The sequence below is a fragment of the Dreissena polymorpha genome, chromosome 11 (assembly GCF_020536995.1).
Source record: "Dreissena polymorpha isolate Duluth1 chromosome 11, UMN_Dpol_1.0, whole genome shotgun sequence".
Lineage (NCBI taxonomy): Eukaryota > Metazoa > Mollusca > Bivalvia > Myida > Dreissenidae > Dreissena > Dreissena polymorpha.
In genome coordinates this window covers 62,179,054-62,190,355 of record NC_068365.1, presented here as the reverse complement: position 1 = coordinate 62,190,355, position 11,302 = coordinate 62,179,054, and the positions used below count along the sequence as shown (strand labels likewise).

The window sequence follows — 11,302 nt, the reverse complement described above, 5'->3', positions numbered from 1 at the left end:
TGTGTCCTTTATCGTAACAATTTGCTTGTCACCAATGCATTACGCTAAACTAAGCAGATTTCTGATTTTCTTAAAATCTTATATGTTCTAGGTGTGTATGTAAGTTCAAAATTAATACGCGACAATTAATATTTTAACGTACACATTATCATGTTAAATACGACATCGGGTGCAAAAAAGCACGAACTGATTGTCAGAATGCTCTCTTCCAAATCGAATATCACATCTTCACCGAGCGATTTTATGAGTCTCGGTTTTGAAAACCGAGTTTTACGCATGCGCGTTAAGTACTGTCAGAGATCAGTCAAATTCACCGCAAAGGCTTATTTTAGACGACACATTCCGCTTTAATGGAATGTTATTGTAAATACGTTATTCATGTCCGTATTTGATCTAAAAACACTCCGCTTTATAGATCAACACTTTCAGTGATGAAACTTCTTCTATATGCTATTTCAACACTATTTTTAAATGTATTGCTTGTTTCCATTTTATTTTGCACATCATCAAAATAACGGGAGAGCAATCGCACATGGGAAGCGAACAACGACAACGAGCGAGGCCTGGTATTGTAATGCGCATGAGGGGGGGGGGGGGTAGAGGATTAGGGTTAGAGTTAGGGTTAGAGTTAGGGGTCGGGTTTGGGTTAGGGTTAGCCTTAACCCTAACCCTAAACCGACCCCTGACCCTTACCTAACCATAACCCAGGGTTATCTCCCCTATATCAGGCCTCGCTTGTTGTCGTTGTCCGCTTCCCGTTGCACATAGACCTCGCAAGCGCTTTAATGTGTAGATATACGTTGTATCTCTTGCGCGACTTTATCTCAATTTTCACACCGGAAACAAAACGCAGTCCCTCAAGTTGTTTATATAATACTTTAATAGCTGTGTTTGTAAATATGCTTACAAAGGTTTCGTAAGTTAGACTAAGTACGTCATTTAACAGAACATGTACACCCAAATAAGTGTACGAGTCTCATTGCGACCTTACTTCCGTAATTTATAAGACTAGTTTTCAATAAAAAAGGAACATAACAATTCATATAATGCACTTACATGTATTATAAAATAACGTTGCAAACGCAAATTCTAGTTTACGAAAACTTGTCACTGGCTAGATAAAAAAAGAGATTATTCCGCATGATTGACCTTAAACTTAACAATACTAAGTTATCGTTATTTAAAGTGATGTCAAACTTATTATCCTGATTAAATTTATTTAAAAAATACGACGATAATTTATAGTTTTACGTCATCTTTCGCGTGCAATTGTCTACGAATATGTATCCGGCGGAAACCTTCGCAAATGTACTCCATTGTGAATAAATTATACTAAAATTAAAATGTTAAATTAGGAAATACATTTTATAAACAAAATATTGTAAAATATTTAAAATAGTAGATTAATCAGCTGAGTGCGCGAATAAAATTGCTCGCTCTTATTAAAAAAGCAAAACTGTGTGTTACATTTTAATTCCCTTGTTTAATGGGCACACAAAAAGATAACCAATACGTTGAGGTATTCAACATGCTTAATAGCGCACTTACTTGTATCTGCATAAGTCATTTCAGATGTTCGCTAAATGTCTTACCAATCATTTAATACCATGTATTATCATGTAAACTTTTTAGCTATTTTCTTCGCAGTGAAAACACAATATTTACTCACAAAACCGTTTGCATACGCACGTGCTAATCAACACACAAGCCGATAACATTTTTTGTATTATTAACTTTACTTTCATATCAATTTAAATGACACTTAGAATCCCATCAATCGAAATTTGCTTTATGCTTCTATTTATTGTTCAAATGGCGATACTTTTTGCTCTGATGTTCTCTTGAGGATGCCCTACAATAATTTTAACATGCAAGACGATGGTCCAGTATTTCGTACACAAAATAGCCATTGCTTACTTGTAATAATGAATGGAAATGAGGTGCTCCTCTGTACCATTGCCCTTGGTATGTTAGCGTATTGATAAGGCGCGGATATATGAAATTATTTATTTAAAATAGGCATCTAGTATTTTTGCAAATTTTTATCACAAGCACTCAAGAGGTTACAGCTGTGACTTTATATCGAGTTAATATTAATTTTAAAATATTTTGAAAAAATCGGGTAAAAGTGGGTGCAAACGTATGGATATACTTACGCGGTCACATTTTAGCAACGAAATATACTTGTTTATATTTTGTTATCGAGCAAACATATTTGCAATCAAATAATAGTATTACGGTATCGATTTTATACAGTAAAACCGAGCTTCTGATCATAAAACCGGTATCTCCAAATATGTCCAGCACTACGAAAATATAGACGTCGGGATTAAACATTCACGTTCAATGTATGAAGAGGTTTGCTTTGCTCTTAATTACATTATAGTAAATTTTACTCAAATACATTATCTTTCAGGGTAACATATTTGTTATTCGAGTACAATTCGAATCAACAGCAAGAAAATTGTAATTGTACGTAAAGACATCATCACAGTTTGAATAAGTCTTTCAAAATAGTATGCTTCATTTATCGATCGTTATAACTGTTAAATGTGGATAAGAACAATAAGTAGAGAAACACTATTTTGGGCTTAAATTCAAAATAAGTTTGAACTAAATATAATGTGATATATAATGTGTTCTTTTCGCTTTACTTAAGGTAAATTTCGAGTCATATTGAACTAAATGTTTCTGGTTTTAATTTTCTGGTCTACGTATGTTTGTCTTTCTGTTTATGTCCAGTATTGTTGTGTCCATATTCGCGTTAACTTGGGCAAGACATTCATTACACTCGCTGATAACATTAGTTGTAAGACGTTGCTTGAGGACGTCATCACGGAATGATAGAACAGTTTTTCAAGTTGATTATATCTCTGATAGTCACCTTTCTTAGCAGCTACTTGCATCACACCGACAAAGCTTTCCTAGTGGACTGTACTGCCATAAGCCATATTCCCCCGTCCATTTGCGGCTTTATCAAACATGCCAGCTGCTTTGTCCTATTTCCCCTCTTTCAAATACAATTTCCCCGAGTATGAATTTGGAAAGTTTAGCTTTGATATCATTACCTCCGAGTCTTTCAGATCCTGTGATGCTTTATCTAATATACCCATGGTTATGTACGAGTTTGCAATATTTATCAAAGAATCAATTTGAGAAACATCTGACATTTTATACATTCTTTTAATTTCAAGTCCTTCTTGAAAATATTTCATCGCCGTCGTGTTGTCGCCTGTTTGGAAATACATGATTCCAATATTATTTAACGTCGATCCGACACTATGATGTTTTCCTAATATTATTTGACTCTTATTTAGGGCCACACAGGGTTATGTCATTGCTTCTTTGAATCTTCCTATGAATCCACAAACAAACATGCATATAATAATAGATCAGATATGTTTAGCGCCCCATCATCAATACATCTATTACAATATTATAAATATTAGATCACAGTGTATGAATATAGCATAAAAGCAGTGTCGTACAGACATCTTCTGCCTGTTGATGTGTATTTATTCTATATATACAGTAAAATGTACATAATGTTGTCTTATACAGTGTAAGTGCTAATGAGCGAAAGTGAAAATAATCTTATATCATATGAATAGTATTATATTAACATTTCTACAATTCATAAACGTTAGACATGGACATCAAGGAAATCGGGAATACTGGCCGAAACAATAAAACTAAACTAGGCGTATAAATATCAAGCGACTTGCTTGGACTTAAACTGTATCCATTCAACGAAAAATTGCTTAAATAAGTTTTATTAAAACACATTTCTCAGTATAATCTTATTTGAGATGGTACGACATACATTAAATTGTACATATAATACAGATGCCTGTACGATAATGTTAATACAGAGATAGTTAAATCAGTGTGCCTCCTTAACTTTGTAAGTGTCATCCCAAGACAGTAAATAAATCATATACGGCAGTAACTTATTTGGCATTTGGTGTGATTCCATTGTATCTTCAACAACACAGCTATTAACATGACAACCATACTCAACAGTGTGAATATCATACAATTTAAGTTGCCTGTCTTCAACTTTATTACAATGACCTAACTGTCCCAAGGTTATTCCGAGACTGTTCAACGACTGTAAAACTAAACTATGAAATTGCCTCCTGGAGAAACTAGAAATAGCCAATGATTTCTCGAAGTTACTGAAACGACAGTGTTCCATAACAGTATAATAAACTCTTTCTACGCAGAGCAGTCAATAAAAACGAAAAGCATGAAGCTGTTCTAAAATTATTATATCTATGCATCAAGAAGCTACTTTCGGCATAAAGCTTGCATGAACTTGATAGTAGTACGTTGTTGTTTGTGTAGAAGTATTGATTCATGGTTTTACTTTAATTGCAAATCATTAGTGGCATTTGAAAGTTACCAAATAACCTCTTCATTTAGATCCTGGAGCATAAGGTTATACCCGATCCGTTGATAAGCGGTTGCCTTGTATAAGGTTTTTCCAGATCTTTTCTAATTACGTAGAGCTGCTGTGTATTTGAAAAGGCCTTCTTTCAGGTTTTCCTGCTAATATACAGACATACACATTTAAGTAAAAATGATTACTGAAAAAATATGTGTGCTGCTTCTATAAACAACGCAAGTATATTTTTGCATACAGATACTTGCATGTCGATATTAATTTATTTAACAAACTTTTCTTTATATGCCCCAATACGTATAGAGAGAAACTTAAGCTGCCCCAGCAGGACAGTAACATTATTATATAATGCGGTTCAATATATGACAAGAGACCGGTTGCAAAACTGTGAGACACAAAGCAAACAAGTGAACAAGCCGATAACAACTGGGGGAACCGCATTGGAAAGGCAAATCAGAATATTACCTTGCCGTAGCTGTAAAGGCTTCCCAATGCCAGACTTACTACAGCTTTGTTGATCGCTTTTCCGTATCTATCTGCTGCGCGGAGGCGTTCGCTAAAGAATTCCTCAGCGTTACCTTGAAATAAAGTTGCTCAGTGATAGTACTGTTTGAAAACAAAATTGGTTTGCAGAATAGATTAATTTAATAGTTTGGTCGCTTCCATTATTGTAAATCACCACAAAATACGCAGGCATTGGAGCAGACCATAACGAATATTCATTCAGCGCGATTTAGTCAGATGAATGTTGATTGCAATAAGCGTGTAACTCTTAAGTCCTTACTGAATATCATTCATTAAGATGTCAAAATGTTTAGATGACAACAAGGTTTAAATGTTTACGTAAGGACTGAGGTGTACCCAGTTTCTCAATAAGTACCGATAACACATAATCTAACCACAACCAAGTCATTTATTATATATTGACCTGTTATACATGTTGCTTTTACTAACATAAATAAATTTCAGGAAATAATCAACATACAGCTCATCTTTGTGCGTCAAGGACTTCCTCACGCACTTAATATAAATCGCTGTAGTACTGTAGTTTTTTCCAAGAAGTACTTCATCGAATATGCACTGTCAGTGCGAAGGCGTTCATATGGTGGATGATTACTAGCATATCTGTCTGGAATATTAATGGGTTGATGGGCGCAAACTAGACAACACATACGAAAGAGAAATATCAGCGCTGATACGACACATGACGGTTAATGAAATTGGTGTTGATGTTTCCACATGCCGGCGACTTTCAAAGCCGCCGTTACACAAGATTGCAGAAGTAAGAACACCAACATGACATGTTTGTTTATGTGCGAACAACTGGAACCTTGTTTTATTTAACATTCAAATTTTATGTGTACATTTAATATCATACATTTGTAGCGTAAAACATCGCGTGTTAATTGGTAACTAGATTGAATACTGATTTTATTTTTTTCAGATCGATTTAAAGCTCATGGTTTTTACTTCCTTGAAAACATCCAACACAACAACGTTATTAGGTAACCGAGATGTAGTCATCCCAATATGGATGGTTTACGACGTTCAAGGTTATGATCATGCTCCTGAAGAGTTCACTGCCACAACTGAGATTATATGTTTGCAGTTCATATTTGTTTCTCGGTATGCAATGACTTCTTGTATGTAGTTTTATACTAAGACAAACAATACAACGCTAAAATTACTATGCAAGACATAACGATTATATAAGTATGACTTTGAATGCAACATCACTGTTTGCCATTAGAGATAATGTCAGGATGCATGAAACTTCTTCAAGCTCGTTGTATACAAATGAGCCGTGCTCTGTTGAAAAACGGTTTACCTCATGTGCGTAAAATGTCATCCCAGATAAACCTGTGCAGTCAACACAGGCTTGCCAGTGACGACACTTTCCGTTTTATGATATTTTCTGTTTAAAGAAAGTCCCTGCATAGAAAAAAATCAAGTTTCGGCGGAAAGTCTCGTCCCGGATTAGCCTGTGCGAACTGCACAGGCTAATCTGGGACGACACTTTACGCATATGCATTAAACCCTCTTTTCATAGAGCATGGTCAAAATATGTATAAAGATGTTTTATTGTCAGGCACATTGATCTATATATATGGATCCTATACTTGAAACTGCAATGCTCGAAGTAGAAGCCGTCAGAAATGTACCTTTTCAACTAAACGTGTATTGTGTTCTTCAATACAACAATTCATTTTGATTTTTGTTAAATCAAAATGACTTACCGTGAAAATGCGTATTATGTTTATTTAACGTGTGTTTTTATGTCAAATTATAGATTTAAAAGGCAAAAAGATTCATATATGCGATTCAAATTCTTGCGATGTATGAAATAACGATTCATTTTCATATGTGTTAAATCAAAATTACTTACCGTGAAAATGCGTATTATATTTTATAACGTTTGTTATTATATAAAATTATAAATTTAAAAGGAAAACAAATCAAATATGCAATTCAAATTCTAGCGATGTATAAAATCTTGTTTCATAGTATTTTAATTTTGTTGCAAGATGATAACAAAATGCTTTGACAGGTATGCAAGATATACAGGCGCTTGAATAATAAAAAAACTGCTAAGTCCGAACGATTTACCTTTTTTAACAACATTGTGTTCATAAACCGCCCATCGCTCTTTATATGGTAATAATGTAAGATAATACTTTTAATTGTAATACTTTTCATAACCTGTCATCCACCATTCGATATCAAAGAAGATCATTGATATGCTACTCGAATTTAACAGAATACGAATACGTATAACAAGCTTAATTGTCATATCTTAATAAATGTTTAGTTATTACCGTTTGTTATTCAAACGAAACGAAATAGAGATTAAGAAACAGAGCGAAATTGGAAAACATGTGAAGTCAGAAATTTGATTTAGCCACAAAAATACACAACATTTCTCAACATGCGAAAACTTAACCTAACAAACAGATATGGCACACGAACAAAGCAGACAATGTGTTTTGCATGAAAAACTCGAAAATGGTTACCATATATTAATTCACTAAAATACTTTTTGTAAAAGAATAGTTCATAGTTCGTGTAAATAGAAAAAATATATAGGTAACTTGTTTAGCAAAACAATGCCTAATTTTGCCTTTCGTCCCTTATCGCGTACAACAAGACTTAAAAATATATATAACACTTATATAACCAAAACACGGCTGCTGCTGCTGCTGCTGATGATGATGATGATAAGGAGGAGGATGTGATGCTAAGTGCCCTTAATAACGCTGCGTGTAATGTACATTCGCGAGCTTATTATTGTTAATAAGTGAGTTTTCAATCTGTCGAGAGATTCCCTTGTTGCGTAGCTCCTTACACGACTTGCAGTATCGTTCACCGAGAACGTCACAATGCTGACGTTGCAGCGTCCGTCGTTTACCCGACTTACTAGTGGGGACCGTTTTATTGCTTTCTAAATATGAAGCCAATATTGACAAGCATGCGGGAGACTTACTTTTCCGTTTTGTTAATGACTGTGAGTACACTTCGGACGTGTATTGTTTCTGACATTCTCGGCACGTGAAACACTGTGGATATATGTCGGGAACGTGCATTTCATCTCGCACGAAGCGTTCTCGTTGTCCAGTCCCTTTGTAGCGCCGAAACACGTATATTTTCTCGTGCAGATTTGAAGGATCAAACACGTTACTTTTGACGCGTTCTGACGTTTCGATGGGTGGTAAAATCACAGTGTGTTCGTGTACCAGTCTGCTTATACAGCGGTGAAATTTGGGTCTGTACAGAGCTATATCTTCTTGAGCATCAGACGTCTTTCGTGAGTTACATTTCCGGAACGGTAGAAAGTTATTACCTATGCTCGGCATTTTCCACAACCCGCGTGTTAATTCAAATGTATCCTCGTTATGTTGACTATATTCAAATAAATTTCGATACTTCCTACATTTAGACGATGCTTCTCGGGTACGGGATGGTAGTGTTCGCGCAGTCTTTATATTTCTGTCATTGTCGACTACTTCGACTGGTGTCCAGATGTCAAGTTCGTCCGGAAATCGCGCAGGAAGTGAATGTCCCAGCTGTACAATTTTAGGCAATATTTCTTTCCTGGATCTCAAATGGTTCATTGGAATATTTCGAGAATTTGCCTTCGACATGTTTGGTCCTGGAACAAGAGGAAATTTTTACAGTGCACATTCAATACAAGTTTTTAAAATGTGACCCATGCAATCATCCGACAGCGGGTCAATTTTCAATTAAGATTGATAACATTTTTATATGAATATGTGCCTCGCTTAGGAAAAACGGGACCAACTGCATGTCCAAACAGACTAATAAGGGTCGACACAACGAGACCTACTGCATGTCCAAACAGATCTATAAGGGACGACACAACGAGACCTACTGCATGTCCAAACAGACTAATAAGGGACGACACAACAATACCTACTGCATGTCCAAACAGACTAATAAGGGACGACGAAACGAGACCTAATGCATGTCCACACAGACTAATAATGGACGACAATTTCCGTCTAATATGGAATTGTCTCTGAAAAGAGAATTCATTTAACGTAAACAAAAACTACACTAAAGGCGGAACGTGCCGTCCGCGATAAACCTTTGCGGACCGCAGATGCTAACCTGGGATGACACTTTACGAACATGCTTTTAACCCAGTTTCCCCCAAAGGAGGCTCGTATCTAATCGGTAAGATTGGTAAATACCACCAACCTCGAACATCACATGTGCCATAACCCTAACACAACGATGGTAATGTATTAATAGATGTATATGTATATTGGAATCGCCATCATACAAATGATCAATACGTGTAATATACTATTTAAACATTAAGCGGATCAGTTAACATTAATAAAAGTCAGTAAATTTGTTACGACAAATATTGCTCGCCAACTTTAATAAATAAACTGGACACTTTTACAATTAATTAGCGTGTGTAAACAAGCATGGTTGAGTCTCAAATATCCGAACGCGGTTAATATTCATAGAAGTATTGAATTTTTATTTAATTTCAAACAGACTTTTGACATGTGTGATCAATACACTGCTCGCAATAAGTCTGTTTATATGCTAGCTATGTGAATGTTTTCAAAAAGTATATATAATTCTAAACCAGTGCCATCGTGTTGGTATTTATGTTGCTTTATATAAAATGTATTACATAATTACACATTCCTTCTCACAATTGGTGTATGTACTGACGTTCTTAAAATAATAAAAAGTTTTACTACCGCGTATTAAAATAGTTGCATAACGTTACGGTGTGTTCATATAATACGTAAGAGTGATTCTGATATTTTGAACGTATATTGTATTGTACACATATGGTTTGCTTTATTACATACCTTGTTTCGAATGAGATATCTATGGTTGACTAATCCAAATTCGAAATGTTAACTCACTGCATGTAGTTTAACGCTCTTATAAATAATTTATCGCCAATAGTTGTCGATTCTCTGTGTCATTCCGTCAATACTTCAATATTAATAAATCGTTTCCGAATTTTTCAATTGCTATCGGCACGCTGTTGTTTATTCAAGATTATTTAAGATTAGTTTTAACCCCAGTTCCACCGCCAAAGTAAGTCCATTTAATCAACAGCCGACAATGAAGTGTAAATATATTAAACAGTTATCCTGCCAATGTTTTCTTAAGGATACATATTTTAAATACGATAAGTTTATAAAGCTAATTAAAAGCGACTGACGTTTATCCTGTGTGTACACAATACTTAAAACATCTGCAAGCCTTTATAAAGTGAACTATGCCAACTGCGTAAATGCGTATAACTTTCATAAAGTGTGCCAGAAGTAATTATTATCAAATTACATTTTTCGGTTTGATTGATTTGTGAAGAATGCACACGTTCGCGAAGTCAAAAGTTAAAGGTGTACATCAGAACATAACAAAGCATGGACATGCAATATTAACTACGAATAAAGCGAAAGGTGTCGTCCCTGATTAAACTGTGCAGATCTGCATAGGCTTCTCTGGGGAGACTCGTTTAGCACGTGCATTAAGCCTCGTTTTCTCGGAGCGTGGATCTGTCAAATCAATCTCTTGCACGACGGTCACATTACATTCACCTCTGTGTTGGGCTCAGAACGGACTATTGTTATGAAAGCGTCTCATTCATGTCATGATCATTCCAAGCGTTCATCATTGAGGTTACAGTATACTAAACAATCTGTTGCACGACGGTTACATTGCATTAACTGCATTAAAGAAAACCATCTCATACTGTACACGTATAGAAATTCGTCGGTATGAAATTTCGTGGTTTAATAAAAAACAACTAATTCGTTGACACGTAATTTCGTGGATTTCAAATTTTCGGGAAAGATTGACAGTCATAATAACTAAACTTGTCTTAGACAACCAGAGTAATAACGAAGAATAATCTGCTAATGTGTGTTGACAGCAAGGCTTGTGATTAATGTGCACTGAAGCATGAAAGTGTTGCCGATAATTGTCGATAAGAGCGAATAAGCGGCGATCTTGTGGGTCCCCGCTCGATAATGACCATCAATGTTGTTTTGACAATATTTGCAATTCTCTGCTCAATCAGTCCTCTATGAGTAATAAGGTCCCCAAAATACAGGTGTGAAAACCGTTATGTCTCTTTTTACTTTAATTGGCACTAATTGACATATGTGATGATTCTGCAAACTGTTAATTTGACGACGTCACGTATAAGAGAAAAATCGTTGATGTACAGTTCAAATTCCGTGCTTGATTTAAAAAGTATTATTACCCAAACACTTATTAAGAAAACAACATATTGTATTACCTTGCATATCTCAATCAAATATCTCAGATAACCAAAAACAATAGAGAATGTCGGCAATGACATTCGGAAAGGACCGATTTCGGATTAAAAATGTAAAAATA

The 11,302-nt window shown here is 35.2% G+C and overlaps 1 long non-coding RNA gene across 1 annotated transcript; it reads right to left on the bottom strand.

Moving 5' to 3' along the window:
* Positions 1-7,282: 7,282 nt before the first annotated feature.
* LOC127850381 (uncharacterized) lies at positions 7,283-10,007 on the bottom strand. Its single transcript, XR_008035271.1, has 2 exons — positions 9,757-10,007; positions 7,283-8,552 (listed from the first exon to the last, which is right to left on the bottom strand). It is a non-coding gene; the product is annotated as an uncharacterized LOC127850381 (long non-coding RNA).
* Between the last annotated feature and the right edge of the window lie 1,295 nt (positions 10,008-11,302).